The 15246-nt window shown below is 47.7% G+C and overlaps 2 pseudogenes; both read left to right on the forward strand.

Annotated features, from left to right (window-relative positions):
- The first annotated feature begins 3460 nt into the window (after positions 1-3460).
- LOC139235213 (U2 spliceosomal RNA) lies at positions 3461-3691 on the forward strand (annotated as a pseudogene).
- A 124-nt stretch (positions 3692-3815) lies between these two features.
- Positions 3816-4048, forward strand: LOC139235254 (U2 spliceosomal RNA; annotated as a pseudogene).
- Positions 4049-15246: the final 11198 nt, after the last annotated feature.

The following is a 15246-nucleotide window of genomic DNA, read 5'->3' on the forward strand; positions in this document are numbered from 1 at the left end:
ATTGCAGGAAGACATCTTTGCTCTTATAAGTAAACACTCTGAGATTTACCAGGGTTGGAATCCTGGCATTGCCCTCTCAATGACTCCGAGCAGCCAGGATCCCGGAGGCGGTGTTTAACATTCCAGGTATTCCCGGACATGACCAGACCGTTTAGAGAAGTTTGAATGTTGTTTGTTGAGGAAAGGCGGTGAGTATTCTGTGAGCAAATGATCAGGTTGCTCTGGGTGTCATCTTGGCTCGATGACCTGCTCTCTCGCGGGGTCAGGAAGTGAGAGTTTTGGGTCCCAGACCAGGGTTCGAGCTCAGTGTCTAGACAGAAGGTGCGGGGCAGTGCGGAGTGAGGGAGTGCTGCATTGTCAGAGGTGGCGTCCTTTGGATGAAACATTGAACTGATGTCTATTTGTGCCTGCTGCTGAGGTTCAAGGCATGATACTGATCCCATTTTGTGGCCGGTTCTCTCTCCGCCCTGGGGCCAGTGGGCCGATGATGGTGCAGAATGTGCATGGGACAGGCTCGTCCGCCCCGACATCAGCAGGAAGCCCGATCGATGGAGAGGGAACGTGAGTGAGAGGGAGAACAGGCAGCCAATCCGCTATGGCAGCTCACCAAGCCCCGCCCAAATCAGGACCAATGGGGGCGTTCACTGAACACCCTCCGCCTGCCTGCCCTCCCACCACCTCACTGCTCCCACCTTCCCCCCGCATCACCAACCCACCCCCTATCCCCACCCTCCCAGCCCCACCCCGCGCCCCACTCCCTCCTCCCGCTCTCGGACCGGAGGGACCGGCCCAGACTGCTTGTTGTAAGAACATTGTAGATGGTGTATTCCTGTGCCCACTGATTAAAGAGACCCCTCTGGACACAAAGCCTCCAAGGTGCAAACAAGCTCTGTAAACAGTGCAGGGCAGCGAGCAGCACAAGGAAACATCCCCCGAAACTATTCATTTGTCGGTGAAAACAACTTGGTGGAAGGAGTGGCTGAGTATTGGAGTGACAGCAGCGAAGTATCGGAAGCCTATGAAACCTCTTTAACGCAGCTGTTGTGAAAAACTGATGGCTTAATTCAAGTACAAGTCAGCAAAGACTAGCGGCACGCTTTATATACCCCAGGGCAGCGAGATGCAGCCCAGAGCTGGACATTTAATATTGAAAACACTGCACCGAGCTAAGTGGGCCCACCAGCAAATTCCCCACACACTCAAAGGGCAATTAAATTACTAGCACTGAAGATTTGAAGTGTAACAATGTATTTTCCAGGGCTCTCTCCCAGCACTGTTGCTGACCTTGATATCAGTTCCTATCACAATCCCATAAATCACAAGACTGGGCTTTGAAGAGTACTGCAAACAATTTAAATGTAATAGCCAGCCTACTGAAGGATTTCTGGAACCTGCTGCCACGTACCGATCTACTGGCCAACCAGACCAGCGGGCAGTAGTGCAGAGCTTCCTATTGGCTCAATATATTCCTTATGCCCATCCCTGTTGGGATTGGAGGTGTTATGTATTGAATAAAGAATCTGACCAGATACTGTGAGCTCAAAGTAAGGTGTGACCGTAGTCCTTTATTACAGGTCTCCAGAGTGCCTCTCCAGCCTGTGAGGCCTCCTTGTGTACAGGTGCTCCCAAGGGATTGTGGGATCTCTTGGGACTCCAGGGGGATGAGCCCTCTGGTGGTTAAACAAGGTAATTACAGGTTTACATATATAACAACACTCCCCCCGCAAAGGCAATAGTGTAACTATTTACAATGTGAGGCGATCTGGGGCCTTCCTTTCCCTGGTTGATCGTCTCGGTGCAAATGCTGGTTTTGGTGAGTCGTTTGTTGGGCCCTCGCTGGGCTGCTGTGCTGCTGGCCTTGCAGGGCTGCCTGGAGTGGTGAGTCCTGCTGGGCTGCTGCGGGTGATGGGTTCTGCTTCGTGGTCAACCGCTGGGTCGGTTGCCACTGGTGTGTGTGTTGGAGGGTCAAAAAAGTTGGAGTCTATTGTGGGTTGCTCTGGATAGTCCGTGAATCTGAGTTTGGTTTGTCCAAGTGTTTCCTGTAGGTGAGTCTATTTGAAAGTTTGACCAGAAACATCCTATTCCCCTCTTTGGCCATGACAGTGCCGGGAAGCCACTTGGGATCTTGTCCATAGTTCAACACAAATACAGGATCATTAATCTCGATTTCGCGTGACACATTTGCGTGATGATATGTATTTTGTTGAAGCCACCTGCTCTCTACCTGTTCGTGTAGATCAGGGTGGACTAACGAGAGCCTTGTCTTAAGTGCCCTTTTCATGAGCAGTTCACCGGGGGGAACCCCAGTGAGCGAGTGTGATCTTATGCGGTAATTAAGCAGGACTCGGGATAGGCGAGTCTGCAGTGAGCCTTCAGTTACCCTCTTCAAGCTCTGCTTGATAGTTTGCACTGCTCTTTCTGCCTGACCATTGGACGCTGGTTTAAATGGGGCAGATGTGACATGTTTGATCCCATTGCGGGTCATGAACTCTTTGAACTCGGCACTGGTGAAGCACAGCCCATTGTCACTCACAAGGACGTCAGGCAGGCCGTGCATGACAAACATGGCCCGCAGGCTTTCAATGGTGGCAACGGGCGTGCTAGCCGACATTATCTCACATTCAATCCATTTGGAGTACGCATCTACAGCCACGAGGAACATTTTTCTCAAGAACGGCCCTCATAGTCGACATGGACCCTAGACCACGGAGGGCCAAGACCATAAACTTAGTGGCGCCTCCCTGGGTGCATTGCTTAACTGGGAACATGTATTACATTTGTGCACACAGGACTCTTAAGTCTGCATCGATACCGGGCTATCACTTTCATCATTACGATGCCTGGGTGGGTACTGTGGCGATCACTAATGAAAGTGTCCCTGCCTTTTTTTGGCACAACTACCCGATTGCCCCATAGGAGGCAGTCTGCCTGTATAGACATTTCATCTCTGCGCCACTGGTACGGCTTTATTTCTTCCTGCATTTCTAATGGGACACTAGACCAACTCCCGTGGAGCACACAGTTTTTTACTAAGGACAGTAAGGGGTCCTGGCTCGTACACGTTCGAATCTGTCGGGCGGTAACAGATGATTGCTCACTCTTGAATGCTTCCATTACCATAACTAAATCTGCGGGCTGTGCCATCTCCATCCCAGTGGTGGGCAATGGCAGCCTACTGAGAGCATCGGCACAGCTTTCTGTGCCTGGCCTGTGGCGGATGGCATAGTTGTGTGCGGACAACACATCATCGCTTCTCCACCTCCATGGCACGAACCTGGTATTGCAGTACTTCCAGGAACGGTGCAGTGGCTCTAGGCCTTTTGGCTAAGAGCATTGGCGCAGAGTGATCCTTGGCGTGTGCAAGGTGACCTCTGGCGTTTGTGATTTGACAAAGAATTGGAACGATTGGCTACGAATTTAAAAAAAAAATAAATAAAAAAAAAAAAACACATCATCGCTTCTCGCTTCTCGGCCTTTTGGCTAAGATCTGCATAACTAACCTGACCAGCCACCATGACTTCCGGGTGGTTTCTCCCTGGTCAGGAAGGTATATGCTTACATTTTTGTAAACAGGAGGTGGGTGGGATGGCTTGACCCATCCACCTCCACGGAGGTGTGTGGGGGACCTGACCCATCCACCTCCATGGCACGAACCTGGTATTGCAGTACTTCCAGGAACGGTGCAGTGGCTCTAGGCCTTTTGGCTAAGAGCATTGGCGCAGAGTGATCCTTGACTGGTGCAGGGTGACCTCTGGCGTTTGTGATTTGACAAAGAATTGGAACGATTGGCTACGAATTAAAAAAAAACAAAACACATCGCTTCTCGGCCTTTTGGCTAAGATCATGCGTAACTGACCTGACCAGCCACCATGACCTCCGGGTGGTTTCTCCCTGGTCAGGAAGGTATATGCTTGCTTTTTTGGAAACAGGAGGTGGGTGGGGTGGCTTGACCCATCCACCTCCACGGAGGTGTGTGGGGTGGCTTGACCCATCCACCTCCATGGCACGAACCTGGTATTGCAGTACTTCCAGGAACGGTGCAGTGGCTCTAGGCCTTTTGGCTAAGAGCATTGGCGCAGAGTGATCCTTGGCATGTGCAAGGTGACCTCTGGCGTTTGTGATTTGACAAAGAATTGGAACGATTGGCTACGAATTAAAAAAAAAACATGAGCGCCCATCTCTGGATGCGGGCCGATGCATCGTGTTTATCCCCTTACTTTCAGAAAAGAGGGATATCAGTGGCTTATGGTTGGTTTCCAATTCAAATTTGAGCCCAAACAGATATTGATGCATTTTCTTTACCCCGTAAACACACGCTAACATTTATTTTTCGATCGTGCTGTAGGCTCTCTCAGCCTTAGACAAACTTCTGGATGCATAAGCAACCGGTTGCAATTTCCAAGATTCATTAGCTTGTTGCAATACACACCCAATACCGTATGATGCTGCATCACATGCTAGTATCAAACGCTTGCATGGATCATACAAAACAAGCAATTTGTTTGACCATAACAGTTGCCTCGCTTTCTCAAAGGCATTTTCTTGGCTTTTACCCTATACCCATTCATCTCCTTTATGCAGTAAAGAGTGTAGTGGTTCTAACAGTGTGCTAAGACCCGGTAAGAAGTTACCAAAGTAGTTCAGGAGTCCTAGAAACGACCGCAGCTCCGTCACGTTTCCTATCTTTGCAAGTGCTGCCTGACCTGCTGATTATTCCCAGCATTACCTGGTGTTCCCAGCATTCCCTGGTGTTCCCAGCACACTTCCCTCTTGTTTGAATAGTGCAATCAAGAGAAATAAATAATTTGCATTTATATAGTGCATTTCATGACCTCGGGACAACCCAAAACGCTTTACAGCCAATGAAGTACATCTGAAGTGTAGTCACTGTTGTAATGTGGGAAACGTGGCAGCCAATTTGCGCTCAGCAAGCTCCCACAAACAGCAACGTGATAATGACCAGAAAATCTGTCATGATGTTGATTGAGCAATAAATATTGGCCAGGACACTTGGGTTAACTCCCCTGCTCCTCTTCAAATAGTACCATGGGATCTTTTACATCCACCTGAGATGGCAGACGGGGCCTCAGTTTAATCTCCCTCAGTGCTGCCTTTCCGACAGTGCGGCATTCCCTCAGCACTGCCCCTCCGACAGTGCGGCACTCCCTCAGTACTGCCGCCCAGACAGTGCGGCACTCCCTCAGTACTGCCCCTCCGACAGTGCAGCACTCCCTCAGTACTGCACTGAAGTGTGAGCATAGGTCTTTGTGCTCAAGTCTCTGGGGTGGGGTTTAAAGTCACAATCTTCTGAGAGAGTGTTGCCCACTGAGCCACGGCTGACACATGGGACCTTTAACATCCAGTTTAAGCACCTGAAGTCGCTCGGTGCTGTGCTGGGGGGGGGGGGGGTAGCCCACAATTGTAGCCGAGATGTTTATCTGTTCAGTGTCTCGACTCTCCTGAGCTCCGACTCCCTGCTGATTCCAAACAGTGAACGTTCCCTGAGTGATACAATGAATCTCAGGTTCCCTAGCAACAGAGAGCTGAGAATGAGACTATCCGGTGGTCCTTGGCGAGGGTCTGATTATCTGAGTTAGCTGCAAGAGATTCAAAATTAGCTTAAAGTGAGGTGAAGCATTTCTTTGACACGTTTAATAACAGCTAGGAGCCTGCTTTCACTATAAGTCAATCCATCCTTTATTTAGTGAGGCAAGTAATTCAGATTGATAACTGCTGTAATACACAGCAACCGTCTATAGTCTCAAACCATTTCTCATGCATCGAGATGAATATTACAACGTAACTATCTGTCTCTTAAGACCACAACATGCATTTATACAGCGCCCTTAACATAGTCAAATGTCCTGAGGGTTTCGTACCACTATGTTCCAGAGTCAAATTAGGGCCTAAATCCAGAGTTATTCTCTCATTTTGTGTTGCAGTGAAACGAAAAAGTGGCCGTATAATTCACCGAGATTAACTGATGGCAATATGTGCGCGTGTGCATGTGTGTGTTTGGACCTAATCCACTGAACTGAATTACAGATCATGATGGGGGAACTAAAATACAAACCCAGTCAGTATATGGAACACACAGAAGAACTTGAGCAGGAAATGAAGTTTGTGTGTGAAGCAAATGGAAGTTGCTGAGTGAGGATGGCAGAATTACATAAAATAACGTAGGAAATCTACACGGCCTACTTGGTTGAACAAGTTAGCTGGGCAGGGAGACATGCCAAAGTGATGGGTAATAACCTCACACGGACCTGTCAGTAGAGATAAGAAGTGGACGGAAAATCTGCAATAAAACACAATCTGCTGGGGACACAACAGCCCCTGGAGAGAAAAGGGATTGATTCATATTTTGGGCTCAGACTCCTGGTCAGAACTGGACACGGAAACATAAGTAACCCCTTTTATACAGATGAACACAACTAATAGTTCATATTTCTGACTCTCGCCTATTCGTCTGTCCCATTGCAGTCCCCAGAACCTGACTCACATCACTTCTAGTTTTCAGGTTCCTGCACAGATCGCCCGTGGCCCGGCTCACATTGTCGGGTGTCCAGTGAGCTTGGCGTTTTTGTGCCGCTGTTAGAATCTCTTGATAAATTCCTCTGAAAAGCCCACATTAAAATATCACTTCGCTCTGTCACCTTGCGCCTACTCGTTAATTCTCTGAGGTAGCTCCGAGCCCCATCGCCTTCTCAGTAAGATGTTAATCTGACGCCCCTCTCTGCTCGGCTGGGGAACGGGGATGTTTAAGGTCCCAGGGCACGGTTTGAAGAAGAGCTGAGACGTTGCTTGGTGTCATGCTGACAAGCCAAAAGACATTCATTATCCAATATCTGGCTGTAGCTGGGGAGTCTCACTGGGCAGTCTGAGACGCTCACTCCCAGTTAAAACCTGCAAATAAAAAGCTGGTCTCAGTAAAAGTCACCACGGAGTCGTCAGATTGTAATAAATACCCGGCTGGTTCATGAATGTCCTTCAGGGGTGGAGACCTGCCGTCCTTACCCGGTCTGGCCTACACGTGACTCCAGTCCCACACCAGCGCCCTCTGAGGTGCCCGCAAACCTTCTCAGGGAAACTAAGGACGGGCAATAAATGCAGACCGTGCCAGCGTCACTCATCCTGAGAACGGATATATCAATAAAAACAGAGTACTGGAAATACTCAGCGAGTCAGGCAGCATCTGTGGAGCGAGAAATAGAGTTAACATAGAAACATAGAAAATAGGTGCAGGAGTAGGCCATTCGGCCCTTCGAGCCTGCACCACCATTCAATGAGTTCATGGCTGAACATGCAACTTCAGTACCTCATTCCTGATTTCTCGCCATACCCCTTGATCCCCCTAGTAGTAAGGACTACATCTAACTCCTTTTTGAATATATTTAGTGAATTGGCCTCAACAACTTCCTGTGGTAGAGAATTCCACAGGTTCACCACTCTCTGGGTGAAGAAGTTTCTCCTCATCTCGGTCCTAAATGGCTTACCCCTTATCCTTAGACTGTGACCCCTGGTTCTGGACTTTCCCAACATTGGGAACATTCTTCCTGCATCTAACCTGTAGACATCCGTCAGAATTTTAAACGTTTCTATGAGATCCCCTCTCATTCTTCTGAACTCCAGTGAATACAAGCTCAGTTGATCCAGTCTTTCTTGATAGGTCAGTCCCACCATCCCGGGAATCAGTCTGGTGAACCTTCGCTACATTCCCTCAATAGCAAGAATATCCTTCCTCAAGTTAGGAGACCAAAACTGTACACAATACTCCAGGTGTGGCCTCACCAAGGCCCTGTACAACTGTAGCAACACCTCCCTGCCCCTGTACTTAAATCCCCTCGCTATGAAGGCCAACATGCCATTTGCTTTCTTAACCGCCTGCTGTACCTGCATGCCAACCTTCAATGACTGATGTACCATGACACCCAGGTCTCTTTGCACCTCCCCTTTTCCTAATCTGTCACCATTCAGATAATAGTCTGTCTCTCTGTTTTTACCACCAAAGTGGATAACCTCACATTTATCCACATTATACTTCATCTGCCATACATTTGCCCACTCACCTAACCTATCCAAGTCACTCTGCAGCCTCATAGCATCCTCCTCGCAGCTCACACTGCCACCCAACTTTAGTGTCATCCGCAAAGTTGGAGATACTACATTTAATCCCCTCGTCTAAATCATTAATGTACAATATAAACAGCTGGGGCCCCAGCACAGAACCTTGCGGTACCCCACTAGTCACTGCCTGCCATTCTGAAAAGTCCCCATTTACTCCTACTCTTTGCTTCCTGTCTGACAACCAGTTCTCAATCCACGTCAGCACACTACCCCCAATCCCATGTGCTTTCACTTTGCACATTAATCTCCTGTGTGGGATTATCGAAAGCCTTTCTGAAAGTCCAAATACACCATGTCGCTAACCTTTTGTCAGAACTCTTATATAGAAAATAAATATTGCTGTGCATAAAGTGGCTGTGCGTTTGCCGAAACAACACAGCACGTCAGTAGTTCATTGCATGCAAAGCAAATTATTAAGTGGGTGCAGGAACCTGGAGACCTGGAGGTGTATGTACGCAAATCGTGAAAGGTGGCAGGGCAATTTGAGAAGGCCGGTTAAAAGGTTACGGGATCCTGGGCATTATTAATAGAGGCACAGAGTACAAAAGCAAGGAAGTTCTGTTAAACCTTTATAAATCTCAGCTGGAGCATTGTGTCCAATTCTGGGCACCGCATTTTAGGGAGAGGGTCAAGGCCTGGGACAGGGTGCAGAGGAGGTTTACCGGAATGGTGCCAGGGATGAGGGACTTCAGTGACATGGAGAGACTGGAGAAGCTAGGGTTGTTCTCCTTGGAGCTGAGAAGTTTAAGGAGAGATTTGATAGAGGTGCTCAGAACGATGAGGGATTTTGATAGAGTACGTAGGGAGAAGCTGTTCCCATTGGCGGAAGGGTCAGTAACCAGAGGACACAGATTTAAGGTGATTGGCAAAAGAACCAGAGATGACATGAGGAAAAAAGATTACGCAGCGAGTTGTTGTGATCAGGAACGCGCTGCCTGAAAGGGCGGTGGGAGCAGATTCTATAGTAACTTTCAAACGGGAATTGGATAAATACTTGAAGGGGAGAAATATGCCGGGCTGTGGGGAAAGAGCGAGGGGAGTAGGACTAATCGGATCGTTCGCTCACAGAGCTGGCATAGGCATGATGGGCTGAATGGCCTCCTCCTGTGCCGTATCATACTAAGCACAGAGATCTGAGAGAGGTGGCGAGGTGTTATGTAAATGCAAGTCTTCCTTTCACTTGTCTGACCTCGCTCTATGATGGGGTAATGAGCCTGATCAGTTATTTTTGCCACACACTTCAGCAGTTCTGTCACATCCATAGTTCAATCATGTTCTGTTAGTTTACCAATTAGTTCCAATGTAATGTCACTTCTGTTGGAGCTTACAGTCAGACTGAATGCAATTTGCTGCTATTTTCTGTCAGTGAGACTGTCGCAACACACACTGATTGTGCTGAACAGCAATGGCTTTGGCCGGAGAACGTTTCTCCAAGCTATCAATGCTTTGTTTATTTCTGTTGCAGTTTGTGGTTTTTTTTTATCTCTCAGCCACCGTAGCGAACAGCTGGATTAGGTCAGTTTCATAGATGAATGATGTCACTTCCTGTGTCTGTGATTGGCTCCTACTGATAGAGTGATTAGGTTTAATACAGTGAAATATTACTCTTTGAATTGGTCAATAGCAAGTTGTGTCACTGGGGAGGTTACTTTCTCCGTGGTGGATGGGACAAGCAAATCTCAAGCAGCTCGCCCAGAGGATTTAATGATAATGTTTTGAAGATTTGGTTTATAAATCACCCTGTCCTTGCTAAACTCCATCGGCCCCCTGCCCCACACTACATGGACCTCAAGGTCCTCATTCCCATTTTAAATCCCCCCTCGGTCTCACTCTCTAGCTTTAGGTGAAAGGGCAGACTGTCACTGGAGAGGCCGAGGATGGGTCCGTGGGGAACTCTGGAGATTACAGTCCAGGGGTGGGCAGAGAAGCCATGGCTCAAGGTGCTCTGATTATCATTGGATGGCCATCAGGCGTACGGATTACTAATAATCTGGAGCCATGAGTTTAAATTTCACCACAGCAGCTGTAGAATTTAAATTCAGTTCATAAAATAAATCTGGAATAAAAAGCTGGTGCCAGTAATGGTGACCATGGAATTACCGGATTGTCGTAAAAACCCATCTGCTTCACTGATGTCCTTTAGGGAAGGAAATCTGCCGCCCTTATCCCGGTCTGGCCGATATGTGACTCCAGACCCACAGCAATGGGGTTAACTCTGAAATGGCCTTTGTACCAAACCTCCAGACAAAGTCAGCTCTCTGGGAGCACCTTCACCACACAGACTGCAGCGGTTCACCACCACCTTCTCAAGGGGCAATTAGGGATGGGCAATAAATGCCAGCCTGGCCAGAGACGCCCACATCCCGCGAATGAATAAATAAAGCAATGGAATTAAGCGAGGACTGTGCGTCTGATGTGGAGAGCGGGGGAGAAACTGTGGAGGGAGAGGAGGGGGGTGGGTGGGTGTGATCGGCTGACCGGGAGCAGGGACGACAATCAGACAGAATGGCATTAGTGGCTTCGCTTTGCACCGTCTCAGAAACCGAACTGCAGGGTTTCACAGTACGGAGTTGTGCGAGAGATGGAGATGACAACATGTTCATGGAGGAACTGGAAGTTGGTAGTCAGCGGGGATAGAGGGGTCAAGATGAGAAGAGCTTAAAGAGGGCAGACAGGGGGCTGGGGGGGGAAAGTAGAGAGAGCCAAGGGTTCAGGGCCAGTGGTGGGGATGCTCTGACTCAATGGGCGGGGAAAATTTCCTTGATTGTATTAGTCCCGTACCTTTACTCTGCTTTTCAATGTTTACAATGAACTTATTACATTATATATAATATTATGACTGCTATTTCCAACAGATCTCCCCCTCCCCATTGCAGCAACTTTTCTGCAACCCTCTTCATTTCTTTCTGACAAATTTACGTTGGATATTTTGACAGACGGATTAATGAGGGTCAGAAAATAAAAAGCTGATCGGCTTCTCTGAAAATCTGTTGAATGTGAATCCGAGCCCACGGTGGAGGGATCAGACAGAGAGTATTTCCCTCCCAGCTACAATGACAATTTAGTTTCCAATTCTGACTGTTCCGCCTACAATGTATTTCACATTTAAATAAAATATCAAAAGTAGCAATGTGGAATTGTACACAGATCACTTCACTGAACTGCTCAACCAATCTACTAACGCACTGATTATTCACGGCAAAAGGCTCCTTCCACAAGTGATGTTACTCTCCAATGCACAGTGATTTTATAATTTAATTACCTCGGTTGTAGAACATATGAAGAACGGAATACAGTCTCACATCACTGCTAATGTGGTGTCTGTGTAGCTCTCAAAATAACCACATTATCTACATATAAAGCCACAGATCGGAGAACTGTAAAATGATCCAACACAAAAACAAGACATCCGGGCCTCTAATCAATGGTTTTGTAATTATCCACATGAGTCACTTTCACTAATCCCACTCTCCCGCTCAGTCCCAGTAATCCTTCAGCATTCCTCGTTTATGTAATGTATTTGCTTCATGGGGTTATTGCTTAAAAATTCATAGCAACACATTGCTATTAAGAACCAGTTATTAGCAATGGTTTATTAGCAATGGTTTAATAATCACACTACACATTACCGGTTCATCCACCAGGCTCACGACTGCATGCCTCATCGTGGATCCCCCAAACCCAACTGGCTGGGGTTTTATTGAGTCTTGTGAACATCACATGACTGGCTAAGCCACTCCCAACTCGACAGCTCTACCAACCTGTGAGCATCCTCAAAGCGGCATACATTACAGTTTACAAGCAACTATCCAACTCTATTTGAAAAGAATTGCTGGGTTGTTTCAATATCGGTTTACGGAAGGCATTCCACGTTCCGACCCCTCTCTCTGCAAAGATTTCCTTTAATTATTTTCATCATCCCCAAGTCATGCCTTGTCTCGTTGAGCAGTGGAGATGATCATTCATGATTTAGTTTCTCACAACCTTTTCTAATCTTCAAGGCCTTTATCAGACCTGCCCTTCCTGGTAACCTCCAGGTCAGGTGCTCGAAGCCCTGCCCCATTGGGCCTTCATAGTGAGTCACACGCACCATGTCCATTGCTTTAATATCCTTCCAATAATAGAGTGCCCAAATTTGCAGACAATGAGCTGTGAGTTCCCCAATCCCATTTACGCCGATGGGAACTTATGTCAACATTTCCTGTGGAGCTCATTGGCTTACACTGGAAGGTAAAATCCAGCCTAAACCACCTGCCCTGCTGCCTGACTCCCGGAGCCTGTGCCTCTGATGTTCTGCTTCCCCTCCCATATTATGCAGAACAGGCGGGTCCCCATTGGGAATGAGATTCCAACTGTTTACCCCGACTGAGGGTGCAGGCGAGGGAGGTCCAAATTATTTCAGGTGTACTGAGACGGACCTGGTTAAATATAGCACAGGTCTCGAACAAAAATTCATTAAAAAATCGCAAAGAAATTTGCTCTCCAACTCCAGATTTTTCAGCGACTCCAGACCGTGCTGAGTCTTGTGCACTCCTGGAATAAATGTAGGAAACTTTCGTGTTGTGTCGTGAGCATGGGGGCAGAGCTATGGAAAGGAGCGGCAGAGGGTATCCGGGAAGCACTCATAGACACGGAGAACAAGAGTTCCCAACAGGCACAGCCCAGCCGTCGCCCCCCAGCCACAACCCATTAATCCCAGAAACACTCCCAGTGCCTGCCCTGTGCACGGGCCCTCACCTTTAGCCCCGTGGCAGGGCCCAGTGTGTGGGTCACGTGTGGAGGTGTGCCATTGCCAATGCTCTTTGTAATTACAGCTTTAGATTTGATTGCCAGATAACTTTTAATTGCATTTTTAAAAGATAAATCCTGTAATTATACGAGAATAATTTATTTCCTAGTAAGCCTGGGTAAGTTTTTAATCAAAATTTCTCAAACATATATTTTAATATTCTCCTCATTGTAACTGGCACTAGACACCAGAGATTTAACGAGTGGGACATGTTGTATATTATTTCGTGCATCTTTCTCTGTTCAACATCACTTTGCATATGAATTGTCCAATTAAAAAGCAAAACTAATTGTTTTTATTCCTCATTTAATGTTGGGCAGGATATGCAGATCATCACAGAACAAGCCCGTCCTGTTTGTCTGGCTCTTGTTTTTATAATGTACCAATCCAGTCACTGTCACAGAAAGCATTGCAGCTCGTGGCCTTGAGTCACCAACAATGCCCTTCGCTTTTGTCTTTATTTTCTCCAAATCGCCCTCTTCTCTTTATTTAATTACAAGCGCAAGAAACAAACATGCTAACCAGTGTCCCGAGGAAATAATTCAACCGCTCTCCACACACAGCGACATCAGGAATTGAAACAGAAAGTGCTGGAAACATTCAGCATCCGTGGGGAGCGGGAGGTCAGTTTAACGTTTCGGGTCAATGCCTTTCCGTCACAAATAGGCTGGTGTCCATTTCCTTTGTGAACTCAGAGCACAGATTTCAGGCGATTGGCAGAAGAACCAAAGGCAACATGAGGAAATACTTTTTTACGCAGCGAGTGGTCAGAATTTAGAATGCATGGCCTGATCGGGTGGTGGAGGCAGACACAATTGTCGCCTTCAAATGGAGAATTGGATAAATGCTTGAATTGGAAAAAATTGCAGGGATTTGGGGAAAGAGCGCGGGAGTGGGAATACTCTTCGAAAGAGCAGTGCAGACTGGATGGGCTGAATGGCCTCTAATGTATTTGCTTCATGGGGTCTTTGCTTAAGAAATCAAAGCAACACATTGCTATTAAGAACTGTTGTGTATCTGTAAAGCATGCACTCCCATGTTCCGCCACCAGGGAGCGCATCTCCTGAAGTCCCAAGGGATCCCAGCATCACTTGGGAGCACTGTATATAAGCTGGCCCTTAAGGCCTGTTCCTCACTCTGGAGTGTCTTATTAAAGACTGAGGTCATGTTACTTTAACCTCCCTGTGTACAGCCTCATCCGTGTTAGGAACACAATAACTGGCGACGAGAATACGAATCCAACGCAAAAATGTAGCAAACTGTGGGCATCCTGGAGAAGTTCTTGGAGGGTGAGGACTGGGAAGCCTATGTCGAACGGCTAAACCAGTACTTCGTAGCCAACGAGCTGGACGGAGAAGGAAGCGCTGCAAAAAGGAGAGCGGTCCTCCTCACAGTCTGTGGGGCACCAACCTACAGCCTCATGAAGAATCTTCTGGCTCCGGTGAAACCCACAGATAAGTCGTATGAGGAGCTGTGTACACTGGCTTGGGAGCATCTTAACCCGAGGGAGAGCGTGCTGATGGCGAGTTATCGGTTCTACACGTGCCAGCGATCTGAAGGTCAGGAAGTGGTGAGCTATGTCGCCGAGCTAAGGCGACATGCAGGACAATGTGAGTTTGATGGCTACCTGGAGCAAATGCTCAGAGACTTTTTTGTACTGGGCATTGGCCACGAGACCATCCTACGAAAACTTTTGACTGTAGAGACACCGACCCTCAGTAAGGCCATTGCGATAGCACTGGCGTTTATGTCCACCAGTGATAACACCAAACAAATCTCTCAGCACACAAGTGCGAGCAATGTTCATAAATTAACTGGAACTGTGTTTGCGAGCAGAAATGTACAGGGCAGAAACCACGAGTCTGCAACTGCCAGCAGGCCTCAGGTGACCCAGATGACTCAGAGTCCCCAACAAAGGATGAATGCAAGGCAATTCACACCTTGTTGGCATTGTGGAGGCTTCCATTCAGCCTATTCACGGCGCTTCAAAGGGTATGTTTGCAAGAGCTGTGGAACAATGGGGCACCTCCCACGAGCTTGCAGACGAGCTGCAAGCTCTGCAAAACCTGCTAACCACCACATGGCAGAGGAAGATCGGTCCATGGTGGATCAAAGCAATTTCGAGCCTCAGAGAGAGGAGGCAGATGCTGAAGTACACGGGATGCACACATTTTCGACGAAATGTCCACCTATAATGCTAAATGTAAAATTGAATGGCTTACCCGTAGCCATGGAGCTAGTCAATCCATCATGAGTAAAAAGAGACTGTGGTGCAACAAGGCACTCAGACCAGCCTGAGCCCCATCCACACGAAACTGAGAACGTACACC

Source organism: Pristiophorus japonicus, chromosome 22 (assembly GCF_044704955.1).
Source record: "Pristiophorus japonicus isolate sPriJap1 chromosome 22, sPriJap1.hap1, whole genome shotgun sequence".
NCBI classification, from domain to species: Eukaryota; Metazoa; Chordata; class Chondrichthyes; family Pristiophoridae; genus Pristiophorus; species Pristiophorus japonicus.